The sequence below is a fragment of the Anabrus simplex genome, chromosome 10 (assembly GCF_040414725.1).
Source record: "Anabrus simplex isolate iqAnaSimp1 chromosome 10, ASM4041472v1, whole genome shotgun sequence".
NCBI lineage: Eukaryota > Metazoa > Arthropoda > Insecta > Orthoptera > Tettigoniidae > Anabrus > Anabrus simplex.
This window is the reverse complement of record NC_090274.1, coordinates 75222994-75244719: the sequence shown is the minus strand read 5'-3', so window position 1 is coordinate 75244719 and position 21726 is coordinate 75222994. Positions and strand designations below refer to the sequence as shown.

General features: G+C 36.1%; 1 protein-coding gene across 1 annotated transcript in view; it reads left to right on the top strand.

The window, feature by feature from the left end:
• The first annotated feature begins 7944 nt into the window (after window positions 1–7944).
• The window catches only part of LOC136882154 (uncharacterized), a 60791-nt gene continuing 47009 nt past the window's right edge, over window positions 7945–21726 (top strand). Inside the window, exon 1 of the mRNA XM_067154702.2 lies at window positions 7945–8093. The gene's annotated coding sequence lies outside the window, so the exon portion shown is untranslated. The remainder of the gene's footprint in view (window positions 8094–21726) is intronic.

The following is a 21726-nucleotide window of genomic DNA, read 5'->3' as shown; positions in this document are numbered from 1 at the left end:
GTGTTATATTGAATTGCTTTCTGGCCGATGAATATTAATTGATGATTAACACTACTGAATGTAATGTCATGAAATTATAATATACTATGATAACTAAATCTTTGTGAAAATTTCTACACAATTTTTATACCTGTAACACTGTGGATAGTAAGTAGAATATAGCTCCATAAATCAAAAGATCATGTTTCATTTCAATTTACCTTTCAATCCTACAAACTTCCTCGTTAGCATAAGAGTTTCCTTTAATCATTTTGGTTCCTGTGTATGGCTTTCTTTCTTACAATGTATTTATATTTCATTTCCTGCATAAGTGGCATATCTTGATACTATTGACTGTTGAGGATGGCTTAAGTAGTGTTAAAGAGGACTAACATATAAGGTGATGTTAGTGTCTATTTCTGTCGTAGTTCTTAATCCGATATAAGGATTGCCAATCCTACTTATCTTCTGGTCACTTCCTTCCTTCCTCCCTTTGTGAGTTGGCTTCCTTTTTCCTCAGTGAAAAAAAAGCAGCATAGGCAAGGCCGGTCACTCCTATCCTTTATGGCTTTGTGAATTAGTAAAACTAAAATTATACTAAGCATCACAGGCTGGTAAGCTTCTTTTCTCCAGGAACAAAAATTATTAATAATAACAATAAATAAGCACAGGCCAACCTGCAGGTATATCATTGTTCGGAATGCAGTATTTCAGAAAATGGTAACAGAAAGAAAGAAAGAAGGAAAAGAAAATGAAAGAAAAATATAAAAGAAATCTTAAAAAACAAAAAATATATTTAATATAATATTTAAGAGTGGAGGGGGGTCGAGAACCTGGGGACCCTCCGCGCGCTAAACGATTTATATCGCCCGCCCGGTAATTTTAGTTCAGCCCTGCTGACGCCAGAAGCGCTAGCGTGCAATTCCTGGCGATGTTTGCGCAGCCGTTGAGTACAGAAGTGAACAATAACGATGAGAGTCATCTCTTACTCATTCTCTTTGGTCTCTCGTATCTCGGTAGGTACGCACGCCGTGTATTTTCTAGGGATGGACTGCGAACGGAGCAGCGAAGAGTCGAGACTGCTACCTCTGGAACCGACGCTCTCGACTCCAGTGTCGACTCCACTGATCCCTAGTTATACAGTCCCTGGCCAAATTATTAGGCCACTCTGATATTATTTCGAAAAAACAAATATATCTTGTTTTATATTTTAATTTTCTTGTCTTAAATGTACAAATAACATTTGTAAACATTTATGAACATTACACATTACAGTTTTAAAGTGATTACACCATGTTGAGACTAACAGCTCAATATTTTGTCAAGCCGCCTCTTGTTTTAATTACTTCTTGAATTCGTCGAGGCATGCTGTATATATTGTTTACAGCCATTTGTACCAAATGTTCATTTGAATTCCAATTCCAAGTGAATCTCTCAACCAATGTCACTTTGTTTGTGATTCTTTCTTTGCCAATTTGACGCTTTAGCAGCTCCCAGACGTTCTCAATGGGGTTCAGATCAGGTGAGTTGCCAGGCCAGCCTAGTAACGGTATTTTATTGTCAGCCAGAAACTTTTTCACAGATTTTGCAGTATGACATGCGGCGGAATCTTGCATAAATATTATTTCTTCATCATTTGGATACCAATCGTGCAGCTGAGGGAGGAGTTGTGTTTCAAGCACCTTTTTATATTGCACTTGATTCATCATCCCTTCCACCGCGTAAAGGCGTCCAAGTCCCTTAGCACTTATCACTGACCAAATCATTACAGATTGAGGATGTTTCACAGTTTGTACAATACAGTCTTCATTATATTTTTCATTAGGCCTGCGTTTCACATACTGTTTCCTGTCAGACAATAGGGACCGTGCGTAACAACAAATTTTTGACCGCAGCGCCCCTAGCGGAAGAGACGATTATTCATCGGTAGGAGAAACACCAGAATAACATCAGCTGTCGTTGTTTACTTATTGAAATGTGTTGTTAATACGTATAATTTGAATTAATCAGCTATGTCGAATGCTGTTATTCTTGTGGGTTTTAAGAAATTTACGTGGAGTTGACAGTATTTTTAGGAATTCTACTTAGAGGAACAGAAGAGAGCTTAATGATAGTCATCACATATATCAGGAGGAAGAAAAACTTTCAAAAGAAGTATCTGGTTTATGTTTGAGAGAGACAAATGTTAGTCAAACCGCATATAATATTAACATCAAGGTAAGAATAAAGAATTTTCTTAATTTAGATACTTTTAATAATTTATAAATTTGTAATAATCTTAATTTTAACATTATTAGCCTAAACATATAACCTTAATGTTCAATTTAATTTTTCCTGTCCGATAGCTAGGTACCTTGTTTATTTATTTATTTATTTATTTATTTATTTATTTATTTAGTTTATTTGTTGTTTTAGATTGACTGCAGCAGAAACCTAGTGGAAGCTGTCTGCACTTGCAAGGTAGGTCTATCTGGAAGATGTAAACACATAGCTGCATTATGTGCTTATATTAACAGTGAAAGACAGCACTCTCAAACTTCAGTTCTTCAGCAGTGGCATGCACCCAAAACCAGCATACAAAAGGAATTGTATTCAAAGGGAGAGTGCATTGCAGAAATATTCCATACAGCTCAAGATCTTACCCATTCTGATCAAGATACAAGTAGGCCTAATAGTGAAATAAATAAAAGTGAACTTTATAATAAAATTAAAAACATTGACTGTGCCTTCTCAGCTATATTAAAGGCTGAGAGTGAAGGAGAAAATTTTGCAATGTGTGAGTCAGTGGTAAATATTATTGTAAATAATGCAGTTTATTTCAGTGAAAATGAAGGATTAAAGGTTCTTAGTAATGAATTAGAAACCCAGAATTATCAAAATATACACAATTGTTATTTTATTCAAAGACTATCAGAACACTATTTCCAGTTAATTATGTGCATAATTTACCAAAGGAAGTGCAACAGTTCTATGAGATGAAAATTAAAGTTAGCAAAGCACAGAAAATTCAAATTGCAATGTTTACAAAATGTCAATCGCAATGTAAACTTTGGCACGAGCAGAGAAACCTGAGAATATCAGCTAGTATAAAGCCACACAAAATTAAGACACTAAAAACCGGAATGTATGAACAGCTTGCAAAATCATTTGTGATGATTAAAGACATAAACACACCAGCAATTAAGTATGGGAGAAGTAAGGAAGAAACTGCTATTGCAGAATATTGTGATGTGTATAAGTGCAGTGTAAAACATGTTGGTCTGTTTATTCATGAAAAACAACCGTGGCTCTGTTGTAGTCCTGATGGCATTGTGGAGGGACCTGATGGACTAAAATTGCTGGAAGTTAAGTGCCCATTTTTATGTGCAGAAAAACCAATTATTGTTAGAAATGAGTGCAATGTGTCCTACCTTTTGTTGTCTCCATTGGGAGATATCATTTTGAAGGAGTCACACAGTTATTATACACAGATTCAAGTGTCATTATACGTTTTGAACCTCAGATTATGTGACTTATTTGTGTATAGTCCCCTGGGAAGTGCAAATGTGAATGTCCAGAGAAATGAACATTTTCTTGCGCAAGTCATTCCAACATTGGAAAGGTTTTATTTTGAACACTATATAACACTACTGTATATAGTAGCATGTACAGAACAGGCTACCAATAATGTAACATAATGTTTTGTATAGTTTTCATTGTGTCTATATTTGTAATTTTATTATGGGAGAGTTTAAATTTGCTAATATTCCAGCAACATGAACAATTTTGTCCACATGGGGCAATAAATCTATAGTAAATTTATTACAAAGTATTTAGTATATTTTCAGTCTCTGAATAGCTCGCTCCATATGAATACGCACTGATGCAATGTTATAAGTTGTGTCTATTTCTTCAGGAGAGAACTCAGGGTTAAATGCAAATGGTGGCATCACCATTATTGCATTTTTGCTTTCTATATATGTCTTTATCTGAGGGAAACCTTTATCAGACATTATAACATCACCAGGCTCTATATGATCAAGCAGACCAGAATTTACTGTAATATAGCTATCAGTGGCTCTACCTCCATAGCATCTAGAAAGAAAACAAATAAAACCAGAAGGTGTAATAGCCACAAGAAATTTCACAGTGAAACCATTTTTGCAGTGTGAAAACATTAGAATTCTCTGTCGAACACTCATTGGCCTCTCACAATGTATTTCAGTGCAATCAATAATACATGTACAATCTTCATAATGGGCCTTGAAAGAATTAGGCATAGTCTTTCTGATACTGAACCTTTGTGGCCAGAAAATCCAACCGCTCCTACCATTTACTTCAGATTAAGCCACGAGATGGCAGCACTCGCTATACGCACGGTCCCTATACCTCGAAAGTCGATTCATCGCTGAAGTACACCTGCAAAACAAATTACAGTGCATGCTAGACTTTGCTATAATCAATATATTAATGTGAAAATAGTTTCCAGAACTGATACTCACCTTCCTCCAGTCATCAGCAGTGAAGTTCCTGTACTTTTTGGCCCACTGGAACCTTTGATTCTTACTCCTTTCTGTGAGCTTTGGTTTCTTTGCTGGCCTGCAGTTCTTGATGCCAAAGTTCTTTAATGTTCGCCGAATAGGGATGTACTGAAACACTACCGATAGATGTCTCACGTGTAGTACCCGGTATGCGCTTGTCGATCGTCATTTGTTATATGTGTTTCTAATGGAAGTTGCCTAGTTAAATGCTGAAATGAAAGATTTAAAATATCGTTACGACAACAAAGATGACAAGAAAATTGTGATGCCTGACTATTGCTGTGTCCCAATGTCCCAAAATCAAGGTCGACCGTATTCATACCATCAATTTCCTAAGCAAAATGCTTTCCGTAAAACGTGGTTGCATGCGATTCGTAGGCAGGACCTACCAATTAAAAATATGACTCCTAATATCAAAGTCTGCACGAAACATTTTAGAGTTGAAGATTATGTCATTACTGGAACTGTTAAGTAAGCTAATTAGTACTAATTAAAAAATAATTTTATAATAGGGTAGTACATTCTGAAAAGTTAACATCACGTATTTCAATAATTTTAGGCGAAAGACGAAGACTTAAGGAGAACGCTGTACCTTTGATATTGTCATGGTATGGCACCGGTACCTTGGAAATAACTCCGAGAGCAAGAAGATATGGAAGTAGAAAAACAGCCATAACACCGTTTGCGGTACGGTACCCTGAATCACACAGTGACCTATAATTTGACACTGGAGCACCATCATTTTCAGACTCCCTGAACATTACTTCCAAATTTGAAATTTTTATACAGGTATTTGTCTTATGGTCCGAAACAATATCCTGAAACTCATACGCTACACGGAAATGAAGTTCAGTCGTACTGGATGTAGCCCTAGGCACTGCTGTCACACCAATGTCGTGCCTTATGTACGCCTATAACAGGCAAAGAAAAGAAAAAATACCGTATTAGGAATGTTTTCAAAATGCTATTTGTATTTTAAGAATTCAATCTTTACAAAAGCGCTAAAAGGAGTTGCTGCATTTATTCCTTACTGGTACCTTTCAATCAACTCTTGCATTTTTCCGGATATTTTTTCGCCCCTTTTCTTCAATTCTGCTTCCAAATCCGCAATCGTCATTGCACCTATACCATTTCCCGTCTTGTTGAAAACATTAGCAGAATATGGTAACTCCATTTTAATGCATTTAAAGCAAAAGTTTCGTTTCGATGATCGCAAATGTAGGAATACTCCATATAAGTCTCATATAAAACAATCGAGCAGCGGAAAGCGCATACCGGGTAAAACCATTACGCTGCCTAGCGGACAAGTTTTGCGTGATACATCCCTATTGTTCTTTCAGATGCTGGAACATCCCACCTCATTTAAACCAAATACAGTAGAGACAATACACGACACTTACGGATTTCGCCTTGCTAAAATGGGAGACAATTCGACGGTGGCGCTCCTAGTGACTTGACCTGAACAAATCGCGCTAAATTCAAATATCAATGGAAATGTATATACGGAAATGGATAAATAAATTACGTCTAGAAAGACAGTGGTATTGAGATATTAACTTCGAAGTTGCTAAAGCAATTCTGGATAAATGAATGAAGAATTATTTAAAAGGTTATTATTCAAAGACTGAAATTAGACATATAAACAAGGTGTGAAATGGACTGCTGTGAAATGGCTTGATCTTTCATTTATGCATTACTTTTTTAGCTTTAGCATACCTGCCTGAAATCTTACGGTTGGATTTGTCTTTTTTCCTCATTTAAAAACAATGTATCATCACATTAAGACATTTGTCAATAAAAATATCGGCACATTCCTTACACATATGATGCAATGAATTAAAATTTAATAGCTGGACAATTTTCCTCTTAACATGAAGCCTACTAACAGAAAGAAAATCTATAAAATCCTGGCTTTAATCTGAGAAGACGGATAAAAGAAAGAAAAGTTTGAAAATGTTGTCGATAGTGATGCTTTGAGGAATATTTACGTACAATTAGAGTAAAAATGTAACATACCCTTGGCTGTATAGTCGAGGATTTTTAAAGTCGCTGGCCTGGAAATGATCTGAACAGATCTTATAATTCTTATACAAGCGTAAAGTCCCTTCTTTCTTGTACACTTTATCCAAATCGCTTCTGTGACATTTCAAAACCCACAGATCACACCTACAACAACACATCGGCATTGAAGGTTAACTGCTGCACTATACAATAAAATATGCGTATTATATTTTAAGCCCGTTAAAACATGGGTCGAGCAGGACAGAAGATTATGAAGTACTATAAAAATCTCTGTCACTGGAAGAATATATATGCAAACACAATATTACTTACATGTTCTTGTCACGAGGGAACCTGAAGAACGAGCGCGCATTTTTCTCTACTTCGTAATTACTGCAGCCAAACACAGCACATACCTTTCGCCTCATGTTGAGAGGAGATATCAAGGAATGACACACGCTACTATTTAATTATGTCAACTCACTGAAAACGCATAAATAACACCAAAAACTTCACACAAAAATACACGTGCTCTTATGACAGAATCAGTATCGTTCAGGTCTATCCGCTAGAGTGAGCTCCAGTAGCTGTCCCTCGATATCTCGCTCAGTGTCGTGTATTGTCTCTACTGTATTTGTTTAAACTATCCACCACATCTTTATTCGTTGCAGTTCTATTTTCTTTAATTATTTTTATTAATTTACGTTCACCTCTTGGCGAAATTATCTTTTTCCGACCTCAGGAACCTTTCCTCCTAGCGCTCAAAGTCAAGCCCTTCTCTAACTTCTCCTTTATTCTTCGGATTGACTGTCGCGAAACATTGCATTTTCGGGATATTTCACTTATATTATAGTTCTTTTTTGTTAAAAGATGAGTTATTACAGCTTTTTGTTCATCTGTTAGGTCTTTGAGCTTGCCCATGTCAATATTCAGAAATTCCTCTGAAAATTTTGTCCTAGTGAGGGAACTGCCAAAACTTATTTGAAAGAAATTGAAAGAAACTGCGCCAATGAACTAAATCACAATAATTTCACCAAAGCCAACTTCACAGACTGCACTGATACGCTGACACTCAGCTAAATGATACTAAACAATGAACAGAACATTTTCAGGGAATAGATATGTCTAGACTACTTCGTTTTGTTACATTATTGGCAGTTTAAGAACTGGTCAACAGTCACGATTACATATTATTGGCCAACAATAAGTGAGTGATGTATTCCAAGTGTTAAATGACCATGAGCTTGACAAGAAATATGGAAACTAAAAGCATACTGTGTATTTAACATCTTTTCTTGGAGGTGGCCTAATAATCTGGCCAGGGACTGTACATTCGTGAGGCGCCCTATTCACTCTTTCCGGTTTACTTTCGAAGTGGTTGGCTTGTCGTTATATTATGTCGAATTAATTTGTTTTGCACTGTGCATTTCGGACATATTGCGACTGCCCTGTGCAGGTTTATTCTGTGGATTATGCTGTTTCACTTATGATTTTCTACATCAGGTAATTGCAGTTCCGTACGTTTTACACCGTGTCCAAAGGAGTCTCAGTCTTGTACGTCTCGATAAGGTACTTTATATCGTAGGTAATAAGGTAAGCTCTATTGTTCGGTTCGTATTTAAACATAAAAGGTCAGCGGCAGATAATTCTGTTTTTCAGCCGACTGTAAGCTGTCTACATTAAATATATCTCAGCTATAATTCTTAGTGATAGTACATGCAATTTTTTTCCAACATGGTACGGAATTGACTCTGACTAGCCTTCTCATGCATGCGCAGTAGTATCCTCCTCAGTCCAGATGTCCAGCCGGCTGGACACACATATATACAGCTGTAAATGCTAGAAATACCGTTTTACACTCTCTAAATCCTGATGTCCAGTATGCTGCATATGTACCTTTTACGTTTTGGGTTTTTAAATTTTGATTTTATGCTTCTGAAGTCGGCTATTAGTGTTCAGCCATCATGTTGTCTATAGCTGAGATGGGTAGGAAGACTTCCTAATGAAATAAGGGTCAGTAGAGAAATAATTTACTAATTATTGTATATTTATGAATTGAAATTATTTGTATATGTAATGGAGAAGCTCTCTATATAATATAGCATAACGTACCTAGATAATTTATTTGCTTAATCCTGTGTTTCTTAGTAAGTCCAGCCGGCTGGACATCAGGTCTCTGTTCTGTATCTCAGCTTATTGGTGGGAGAATATGACGTCTTTGCAAAGTGAGATCTTAACTCACTTCAGTCCGAATGTTTGTTGCATTGAAATAGAATATATCCAAAATTATAGGTTGATTCATTATTTTTGTACTGTGTGTTATAATAATAATAATAATAATAATAATAATAATAATAATAATTCTATTATGTTTAGTTTACAGAAAACCTACCACACATGAGGACATATTCACTCTATTGGGAAGAGGGCAGTAACATTGACGATATATCAGATGATGATGTTTATGACGTGGGGCGTGGTTTCTTCCGAAGAAAATTCTGATCCATCACCAGAGCCAGATGAATTTGAAGATATGCATATCCCCTGCACAATAGTCTACCAAGCAAAGGATATGAAATGGAAGAGGCAGCAATTTGCTGACAAAGTGAAGGATCTACCTGAGAAAGAGTGGTCTGAGGAAGGGAGGGAACTACAGATACTACTAAGGTACTTCGAGCAGTATTTTTCTGTTGAAATATGGAAGATTGTAGCTGAACAAACTAGTATCAGAGCCTCGCAGGATAATCACAAACCACTTGAGACAATTACGAAGAAAATTAAGCAACTTGTGGAGGGCACATATGATTACAGGGTGCATGAAATTCCCCAGATTTCGGATGTACTATCGTCAGGGATTAAGGGTGCCTGCAGTGGCTGTCCTTTCCACAGACAGCATGTTCAAATTGAGGAATTAGTTGCATTTTGTGGACAATTTAGGAGTTTCAGATGAAGAAAAAGAGGAAAATAAATGATGGAAGGTACAGCCGATACTTGATACTGTTCGCAGAAAGTGCTTGACTCATCCGGTTTCAAGCAGTCTGTCAGTAGATGAGCAGATGATTCCATTTACTAGAACTGCGTCACGGAGACAGTTTGTAAAAAAACAACCAAATCCAATTGGTATTAAAAATTTTGCTCTTGCAATACCACATGGACTGGTACTGGACCTTTCCGTCTATCAAGGAGCCAAAATGGGGCCTAATAGCAAGCCTTCCACTTATTTGGGTTGGAAGGTCAGTTGTAGTGAAACTGGTGTAAGATAGAACTCCAAGTGAACATGTAGTTCACTGCGAGAAATGCGACAGATACTTCAACTTGGTCACAGATGTAAAGAATTTAGGATCTCCCGGAGTTCAAGATCTACATTGGAGCATCACTCAGCTTTGCTGCTACTTCTAGAAGACAGACAATTCATTCTTCTGATGAGGACGATAAGAGCCCTGAACCACCAAGGAAGAAAAATTCCCCAGCTCTAATTCCCAACGACGACGTAAGAAAATCAGAAAATAACCATTTACCTCTCTGCAAAATTAATGACAAAAAACAAATGGCTAAGATGTCCAAACAAGGACTGTAAATCTGAAACGAAATTCAAGTGTGTTAAGTGTAATGTATTTCTGTGTATTTCGAGTGAGAAGCAGTTTTTCCTCCAGTTTCACAACTGAATGTTACATTGTTAACAACAGATGCATAAGGTGTGAAAACAACTGATGCTCGATAGTTAGAATCGTAACTTATGTTCACTTTTTTCTCATTGTTTACAACAATTAAGTCCCAGTGTCCAGCCTGCTGGACACTTAGTTATGTAATGAAAGATCTATGATGAAAGAAAAGTATTACTTTTCACGTGTTATTTGATAGCTAACTGAATTCAGGATGCAAAAAACAAACTTGTAACAAACTTCATTTCCTCTCGGGACTGAGGAGGGTATACATTGCCATCAAAATGTATTGGCACACATACCATTATGTACAAATTCCACACAAATATAGGTGATGGCAAAACACCGATATATTTATTGAAATGTACATTAGTAAATATAAGGTTTTTCAAGTATAATTGTTCTCCCACAATAAAAATAAATGTTTACAAAACAAAGAGGTTCATGTTTGTGGGTTACTGTAGTCACGTCCTAGTTCGTGAACCACGGGCAAAGGCTGAGTGGCCTAGTAAGTGGTCCTCAGAATCGGGATACCAGTTGCTTTGGAATGGGAGTGGGCATCTTGGACATATTCTGAGTCATGGCCCTCCTTGTGCTCAGGCGGCTAGGACTATACAATTAACCGGTGGTCCATAACCCGTTAGAGGAGAGATCCTCACTTGGACTATGTGCAAGTAGGGTAGCATCCTGCTTCATGAATTTACCGAGCTCAGAACATTTTAAGCTAGCCTCGGACCTATGGGAGTAACGGAGTCCCACTCCCATTTGACAGGCGAGGGACTCCTTGTAAACAACTTGGCGAACGAAATGGAATTCGATGGGAGGATGCATCTGGATGTGCTAGGAGTAAGTGATATTCGGGTAAGGGGAGATAACGAGGAAGAGATAGGAGAGTGTAAAGTGTACTTGACGGGTGTTAGAAAGGGAAGGGCAGAGTCTGGGGTAGGGCTGTTAATCAGGAATACCATTGCACACAACATAGTTTCTGTTAGGCACATCAATGAGTGAATGATGTGGGTAGATTTGTCAGTTGGAGGAATTAGGACTAGAATTGTGTCTGTGTATTCACTATGTGAGGGTGCAGATGAGGATGAAGTTGACAAGTTTTATGAAGCATTGAGTGACATCGTGGTCAGGGTCAACAACATGGACAGAATAGTGCCAAGGGCGATTTTAATGCGAGAGTTGGAAATAGAACTGAAGGATACGAAAGGGTGATTGCTAAATGTGGGGAAGATATGGAAGCTAATGGGAATGGGAACCGTTTGCTGGACTTCTGTGCTAGTATGGGTTTAGCTGTTATGAATACATTCTTCAAGCATAAGGCTATTCACCGCTACACATGGGAGGCTAGGGGTACCAGACCCATAATAGACTATATCTTAACAGACTTTGAATTCAGGAAATCTGTTAGGAATGTATGAGTTTTCCGTGGATTTTTCGATGATACAGATCACTATCTGATCTGTAGTGAACTAAGTATCTCTAGGCCTAGGGTAGAGAAAGTGAAATCTGTCTACAAACGAATAAGGGTAGAAAATCTCCAGGACGAGAAAATTAGACAGAAGTACATGAATGTGATTAGTGAGAAGTTTCAAACAGTAGACAGTAAGCAGGTTCAGGATATGGAAAGTAAATGGGTGGCATTCAGGGATGCTGTAGTAGAAACAGCAAGGGAATGCCTAGGAACAACTGTGTGTAAAGATGGTAAAAGGTGAACATCTTGGTGGAATGATGAAGTGAGAGCAGCTTGTAAACGTAAAAGGAAGGCTTATCAGAAATGGCTCCAAACAAGGGCCGAGGCAGACAGGGATTTGTACGTAGATGAAAGAAACAGAGCGAAACAAATAGTTGTTGAATCCAAAAAGAAGTCATGGGAAGATTTTGGTAACAACCTGGAAAGGCTAGGTCAAGCAGCAGGGAAACCTTTCTGGACAGTTATAAAGAATCTTAGGAAAGGAGGGAAAAAGGAAATGAACAGTGTTTTGAGTAATTCAGGTGAACTCATAATAGATCCCAGGGAATCACTGGAGAGGTGGAGGGAATATTTTGAACATCTTCTCATTGTAAAAGGAAATCATCCTGGTGGTGTTGCAAACAGCCAAGCTCATGGGGAAAAGGAAAATGATGTTGGTGAAATTATGCTTGAGGAAGTGGAAAGGATGGTTAATGAATTCCATTGTCATAAAGCAGCAGGAATAGATGAAATTAGACCTGAAATTGGCAAGTATAGTGGGAAGGCGGGGATGAAATGGCTTCATAGAGTAGTAAAATTAGCATGGAGTGTTGGTAAGGTACCTTCAGATTGGACAAAAGCAGTAATTGCACCTATCTATAAGCAAGGGAACAGAAAGGATTGCAACAACTATCGAGGTATCTCATTGATTAGTATACCAGGCAAAGTATTCACTGGCATCTTGGAGGGGAGGGTGCGATCAGTCGTTGAGAGGAAGTTGGATGAAACCCAGTGTGGTTTCAGTCCACAGAGGGGCTGTCAGGATCAGATTTTCAGTATGCACCAGGTAATTGAAAAATGCTACGAGAGGAATAGGCAGTTGTGTTTATGTTTCGTAGATCTAGAGAAAGCATATGACAGGGTACCAAGGGAAAAGATGTTCGCCATACAGGGGGGACTATGGAATTAAAGGTAGATTATTAAAATCAATCAAAGGTATTTATGTTGACAGTTGTTCTTCAGTGAGAATTGATGGTAGAATGAGTTCTTGGTTCAGGGTACTTACAGGGGTTAGACAAGGCTGTAATCTTTCACTTTTACTGTTCATAGTTTACATGGATCACCTGCTGAAAGGAATAAAATGGCAGGGAGGAATTCAGTTAGGTGGAAATGTAATAAGCAGTCTGGCCTATGCTGATGACTTGGTCTTAATGGCAGATTGTGCCGAAAGCCTGCAGTCTAATATCTTGGAACTTGAAAATAGGTGCAATGAGTATGGTGTGAAAATTAGCCTCTCGAAGACTAAATTGATGTCAGTAGGTAAGAAATTCAACAGAATTGAATGTCAGATTTGTGATACAAAGCTGGAGCAGGTCAATAATTTGAAGTATTTAGGTTGTGTGTTCTCCCAGGATGGTAACATAGTAAGTGAGATCGAATCAAGGCGTCATAAAGCTAATGCAGTGAGCTCGCAGTTGCGATCGATAGTATTCTCTAAGAAGGAAGTAAGCTCCCAGACAAAACTATCTTTTCATCAGTCTGTTTTCAGACCAACTTTGCTTTATGGGAGCGAAAGCTGGGTGGGCTCAGGATATCTTATTCATAAGTTAGAAGTAACAGACATGAAAGTAGCAAGAATGATTGCTGGTACAAACAGGTGGGAACAATGGCAGGATGGTACTCAGAATGAGGAGATAAAGGCTAATTTAGGAATAAACTCGATGGATGAAGCTGTACGCATAAACTGGCTTCGGTGGTGGGGTCATGTGAGGCGAATGGAGGAGGATAGGTTACCTAGGAGAATAATGGACTCTGCTATTGAGGGTAAGAGAAGTAGAGGTAGACCAAGATGAGGATGGTTAGACTCGGTTTCTAACAATTTGAAGATAAGAGTCTTGCAGACTGAACGCTGAAAGGCATAACGGTCTATAATGATAATATATGTATGTATGTATGTATGTATGTTTGTACAAAATAAAATCAGTTGCTCTACACATCCGGAGAGATAACTCGCAATATGGTTCCCTCCATGCCAAGATGTCTACAAACTGTCATCGGTGCCAACGGTATGTACACAGGCTACTAGACTTCAGTTACGTGAATTACATAGACTTTAATTTCATTTGTGTATAGGTGCGCCAATACTTTTTTGATGTGTAGATCTACACCGTTCATCCTACAACACCCTCTGAAACTCACACTTTCCTGTAAAGCGACATTTTCAAAGTTTGCCTGCAAGTGATTCCAAAGATGCCCTATTGGTTTAAGATCAGGGTTCTGTGTGGATTGAAAACTCTTACTATGAGTATAATTTAAAAGTCACCACCTTGGCACGTCTGGACGAAACTCTGCATAATGCACACGGCCTAACCACCCAAAAGCTGGTTCTATTGCTGTGATTATAATACATAAATTATTTACTCCAAAGTTGGTAAATTAGTTCAAGACCGGTTTCGACCCCTAAGGGATCATCTTCATTTGACATATACGGTATACAAAAAGATATTTACAAAAACATCACATATAAAATATCGATCCTATAGTTAATTCATTGTTGGTGAGTATATTTTAGTTTTTGAAGGTTTATGTGTGAGATTTGTGTGCTCACTATGTCTATATTGTATATAGGTCCTATACTTCTTTACATACAGTGTCAAAATTGTTGCAATCAATATAATTATCTATTTGATGAAAACATTAGCATCTTGCTTACTATGATAGTGTGTACATTCAGAGTACATGCTGTTTTTTACATGTTGTCATATTACAATTTATATTACAAAGTATGAGATAAACTTGTTCTTACATTTGTACACATTAATATAGTGAGATTATTGTAGGGTCTTCAAAAATATATCGTTGTTATTAGGTATATCACTGTATGTCTGCTTTTTTTGAAATGTCAATAGCCTATTTACATTCTTATGTATAAGTTGTGAAGTTTCACTTTTTATAGATCGGTCTAATATAAGAAACATAGAATGGTCTTGTTGATTTGGATTTTTCTTAACTAAAATGGTACGTAGTACCTTGTTAAAATAGATCCTTAATATTAAAATACAAATATGTGGTACTTTCTGTGCTTGTTTTGTATGTAAAAATATGGTTTGCATTTATTGCTACATTTGTTACCTTTTGTAAGTTTATGGCCTAGCATGAAGGTCAGTTGGAAATATTTGAAGTTGGTCTGATGGGAAATGATACAATCCCTTGTTATATTGTTTGTTTCTGCTGCTTGTTTGGTGCAAGTATGGGATGATCTTGTTAAAATGAGCTCTTATAATAAAAATGTTGGTGTATGGTAACTTATTGAATAAAATTTTGCGTTAAAAGTGCTAATTTGTAGTGGTATATATACACATTTTTCAAGCGTAAAATAGGGTTAAATTACGTGATGTAGTATAATATTTGTTGTAATTTTGTAAGATGTTGCTGTTTGTTGAAGTTATCTTGAAGTTCTGTATGTCGTTTAGAACATTATTCTTCTCTTCGTGTATCGTTGCCAGTTAATTAGACACTATTGTGAAATGGAGTAAGTTTGAAATGTCGTGCGTCTTGATAGGGGGGCACGTTTGTTGGAATGTGGATGGCTTCTATGTGTTGTAAAATGATATATCTGCAAATAGAAATAATAGGTGTTAATATAATGTGTTGTGGATGTGTGGAAAGTAAGTTAAATGTCGTATCACTTACATTGAATGTTGAGACCGGGTGTTCTCCTCGGCTGCCTGTCGGGATCTGTTGCGTGTTATTCTGGGGCTGTAGTTTGCGGTGGCGGAGGGGAGGTTTGAAGGGATGGTTGGAGCGCTTGTGATGGGAGTAGGGTTGGAGGAGGAGGGGAGGGGAGGTCTTGGAGCGGTTTATTTGTATGTATGGATTGTTGTTTATTGATTCTTTTTAAGTAATTATCTGCTAGGAGGGGAATAACGGCGTGAAAAAGTATGTTGTTTTTGTCTGTATTTTCGTTCAAATTGAAAACTGGGTTGATATATTTATCTAGGTTAATGTAGAATTCTTCTAGTATACTGAGCAAGGGGCTTTTTGGATTAGTGTTAAGGATTTGCATGTTGTTATTGATACTTGTAAATTTGTGATTTTGTTCATTAATGTGCTGACCCATAGCTGAAAATGCCTATGTTTGATATCGTTCACGTGTTCATTATATCGTATTGAAAAACTTCTTCCAGTAAGCCCTACATAGCTGGCTCGGCATTCACTGCATTTTAGGCGATAGACACCTGAATGGTTGTATTTGTTTATGTTGTTAACAGATTTGGAATTGTATAGTATGTTATTGTTACTGCGTGTAGTTTTGTAGGCTATTTTTAGACCTTGTTTTTTAAAGATGTTTGTTATAGAGTGTATGTGGTTACTATTGTAAGTAAATAAAGCATATTCTTTTTTGTCTTTGACAGTTCTATTTAGCTTAGTTTTTGGTTGGTATTTTATTTTGTTGATGATCAGGTTTATCATTTCTCTTTTGTATCCGTTTTGTTTAGCTATTTCGTGGATTAAATTCAATTCTTTGTTTAAATCTTTTTTCGTAAGTGGGATATTATATGCTCTGTATATCATGCTATAGTATGCAGCTTTCTTGTGGGTGTATGGGTGGGTGGAATCTATTTTTATTATGTTCAATGTATGGGTAGGTTTCCTGTATATGTTGTAAGTTAAGTGGTTGTTGTGTCTGGTTATGGATATATCTAGGTAGTTTACGGTGTTGTTGTTTAAGTCTTAACGCATTAAAACTATCACAAACTCAACATACACGCAACTACACACAAAATAGACAATATATGACCACACCCACCGAAAACAACAAACATGAATTTCATCCACCAGTCAAAAATCGAACTAACACAGTATTCAATGAAGTAGAATCCACCATACTGAGCAAGGGACCTAAACATAATTGGAAAAATAACTCAATATTTGAAAACATTACCACTATCATTACTGAAACTGAAAATGCCGTAAACAAAATACCTCAAGAACAACAAAATGAAATTACAAGATATTAGAATCATTCCGTATTGACGGTTTTCACTTTACAATTGCAAAAAATGAAAGTATCCTCCTATTCAATACATCATAAATTCCGTCATTGGACGGAGTAAACAAGTTCAGACATGTTTCGGCTCGTTCGAGCCATCTTCAGTGAAAAAATCAGGGGGGTTGGAATAATTTACATAATATGAGTTGAAAAAATGCTAAAAAACATAATGAAAGCGCAAATGAAAAAACAAACAAAAGAGAGCCTAGACGGAAACAAAATTAGCACAAATATACAATATTTACATCAATATGCAGAGCAAAAAACAACTTATTGCGACAAAATTCAGTGAAACAGGTGTTAATTTGAAATAATAATTGATACTAAAAACTGCGTTAACCTAAGAAACAAGGGAATGAGAAAACAAATGATGCAGATAGAAATGAATAATAGTAGCACATGGTGAGGTTGTGGACCTCATAGTTTACAAATTATTGGTTTATAAAAATGACAAAACAGTTTGAAATCACTGTCAAAATCATCCTAGTTGAAACCCATCACATCAAATTGGTCAGGAGGAGAGCGGGAGCAAACATTTTGAGAGAAACCAAGCCTGAATTAACCTGCAGGCAAAAAGCCTCTGATAAGGGGGAAAAAAAAAAAACCCACCATGAAATTTAAGGCTTTAGAAATAGCAGCATTCTCAATATCTTCTCAATCTAGCGGTCCCTTTCTTCATTATTGTTTCATAATATTGGCTGGTGTTTTGCCTTATTATAGAGGGGTCGGAAGGGCCGCATATAAAAATATGAGAAGCTGTGTTAGGTAGAAGACAGATGCATAGTAAATTGTAGTAATCTAGTGGAAACCGTCTCATACAACCTCATTTTTTCCATTACAGATTAGAACTTCATTGACGGTTTCCACTAGATTACTACAATTTAATATGCATCTGTCTTCTACCTAACACGGCTTCTCATATTTTTATATGCGGCCCTTCCGACCCCTCTATAATATGGCAAAACACCAGCCAACATTATGAAACAATAATGAAGAAAGGGACCGCTAGATTGAGAAGATATTGAGAATGCTGCTATTTCTAAAGCCTTAAATTTCATGGTGTTTTTTTTTTCTCCTTATCACAGGCTTTTCGCCTGCAGGTTAATTCAGGCTTGGTTTCTCTCAAAATGTTTGCTCCCGCTCTCCTCCTGACCAATTTGATGTGATGGGTTTCCACTAGGATGATTTTGACAGCGATTTCAAACTGTTTTGTCAATTTTATAAACCAATAATTTGTAAACTATGAGGTCCACAACCTCACCATGTGCTACTATTATTCATTTCCATCTGCATCATTTGTTTTCTCATTCCCTTGTTTCTTAGGTTAATGCAGTTTTTAGTATCAATTATTAATTCAAATTAACACCTGTTTCACTGAATTTTGTCGCAATAAGTTGTTTTTTGCTCTGCATATTGATGTAAATATTGTATATTTGTGCTAATTTTGTTTCCGTCTAGGCTCTCTTTTGTTTGTTTTTTCATTTGCGCTTTCATTATGTTTTTTAGCATTTTTTCAACTCATATTATGTAAATTATTCCAACCCCCCTGATTTTTTCACTGAAGATGGCTCAAACGAGCCGAAACATGTCTGAACTTGTTTACTCCGTCTAATGACGGAATTTATGATGTCTTGAATAGGAGGATACTTTCATTTTTCGCCATTGTAAAGTGAAAATGAAATTAGATGTGAAATCAAAAAAAACTTGACCACAATACATTAATAAAATCAAACAAGAAACTTACAAACAAGATATTATAAATCAAACACGGAACTTAAGAACAAAATTCACCAAAATAACTTACTAATAACTAAAGCAGACAAAGGAAACACAACAGTCATTATGGATAAAGAAGAATATATAGCAAAAACAAAAACCTGCTTCCAAGATGAAACCTTTCAAATTAAGACCAAAGACCCAACCAATAGTATCCAAAAGAACTTAAAAACCCTATTGAAAAACACTAACTTCCTTTTAAATGAACAAGAAACTACAAAATTAATCACAATGAACCCTGGAATACCTACTGCTAAAGCTTATCCAAAAGTCCACAAATATAATATTCCCATGAGACCCATCATAAACTACAGACCAAGTCCTACCTACAAACTATCAAAATTCATACAAAAATTCCTTAAAAAACATTATGTTTTTCAAGCAAATAAAACCATAAAAAACTCAATAGAATATTGCAGTATTACCCAAAACTTAAAAATAGAACAATACTACAAACTAGCAACATATGACATAAAAAACATGTATCCTAATATACCTACACAAAAAACCATATCAATTATAGAATCCAACCTTAAAAACCATAGCAAGTTAAGCAAGTTAGAAATAAATGAATTTATAAAATTATTACACTTTGCCATCAATAACAGTTACTTCAAATTTCACAATACCATATACCATCAAAAAGGATTACCTATGGGATCACCAATATCAGGCATAATAGCCGAAATATACATGGACTACCTAGAACATCAAGAAATCCAAAAAATAGAAAATATTACCCTTTGGTGCAGATTTGTTGACAATGTATTCATTATAATGGATAATAGACATACTAATGAAAATATAATCCTAGAACAACAAAACAAAACAGATCCACACATAAAATTTACCATGGAATCTGAAAACAACAACACCGTCAACTACCTAAATATATCCATAACCGGACACAACAACCACTTAACTTACAACATATACAGGAAAACTACCCATACATTGAACACAATAAAAATAGATTCCACCCACCCATACACCCACAAGAAAGCTGCATACTATAGCATGATATACAGAGCATATAATATCCCACTTACGAAAAAAGAATTAAACAAAGAATTGAATTTAATCCACGAAATAGCTAAACAAAATGGATACAAAAGAGAAATGATAAACCGGATCATCAACAAAATAAAAAACCAACCAAAAACTAAGCTAACTACAACTGTCAAAGATAAAAAAGAATATGCTATATTTACTTACAATAGTAACCACATACACTCTATAACAAACATCTTTAAAAAACAAGGTCTAAAAATAGCCTACAAAACTACACGCAGTAACAATAACATACTATACAATTCCAAATCTGTTAACAACATAAACAAATACAACCATTCAGGTGTCTATCGCCTAAAATGCAGTGAATGCCGAGCCAGCTATGTAGGGCTTACTGGAAGAAGTTTTTCAATACGATATAATGAACACTTGAACGATATCAAACATAGGCATTTTCAGCTATGGGTCAGCACATTAATGAACAAAATCACAAATTTACAAGTATCAATAACAACATGCAAATCCTTAACACTAATCCAAGAAGCCCCTTGCTCAGTATACTAGAAGAATTCTACATTAACCTAGATAAATATATCAACCCAGTTTTTAATTTGAACGAAAATACAGACAAAAACAATATACTTTTTCACGCCGTTATTCCCCTCATAGCAGATAATTACTTAAAAAGAATCAATAAACAACAATCCATACATACAAATAAACCGCTCCAAGACCTCCCCTCCTCCTCCAACCCTACTCCCGTCACAAGCGCTCCAACCATCCCTTCAAACCTCCCCTCCGCCACCGCAAACTACAGCCCCAGATTAACACGCAACAGATCCCGACAGGCAGCCGAGCAGAACACCCGGTCTCAACATTCAACGTAAGTGATACGACATTTAACTTACTTTCCACACATCCACAACACATTATATTAACACCTATTATTTCTATTTGCAGATATATCATTTTACAACACATAGAAGCCATCCACATTCCAACAAACGTGCCCCCCTATCAAGACGCACGACATTTCAAACTTACTCCATTTCACAATAGCGTCTAATTAACTGGCAACGATACTCGAAGAGAAGAATAATGTTCTAAACGACATACAGAAGTTCAAGATAACTTCAACAAACAGCAACAACTTACAAAATTACAACAAATATTATACTACATCACGTAATTTAACCCTATTTTACGCTTGAAAAATGTGTATATATACCACTACAAATTAGCACTTTTAACGCAAAATTTTATTCAATAAGTTACCATACACCAACATTTTTATTATAAGAGCTCATTTTAACAAGATCATCCCATACTTGCACCGAACAAGCAGCAGAAACAAACAATATAACAAGGGATTGTATCATTTCCCATCAGACCAACTTCAAATATTTCCAACTGACCTTCATGCTAGGCCATAAACTTACAAAAGGTAACAAATGTAGCAATAAATGCAAACCATATTTTTACATACAAAACAAGCACAGAAAGTACCACATATTTGTATTTTAATATTAAGGATCTATTTTAACAAGGTACTACGTACCATTTTAGTTAAGAAAAATCCAAATCAACAAGACCATTCTATGTTTCTTATATTAGACCGATCTATAAAAAGTGAAACTTCACAACTTATACATAAGAATGTAAATAGGCTATTGACATTTCAAAAAAAGCAGACATACAGTGATATACCTAATAACAACGATATATTTTTGAAGACCCTACAATAATCTCACTATATTAATGTGTACAAATGTAAGAACAAGTTTATCTCATACTTTGTAATATAAATTGTAATATGACAACATGTAAAAAACAGCATGTACTCTGAATGTACACACTATCATAGTAAGCAAGATGCTAATGTTTTCATCAAATAGATAATTATATTGATTGCAACAATTTTGACACTGTATGTAAAGAAGTATAGGACCTATATACAATATAGACATAGTGAGCACACAAATCTCACACATAAACCTTCAAAAACTAAAATATACTCACCAACAATGAATTAACTATAGGATCGATATT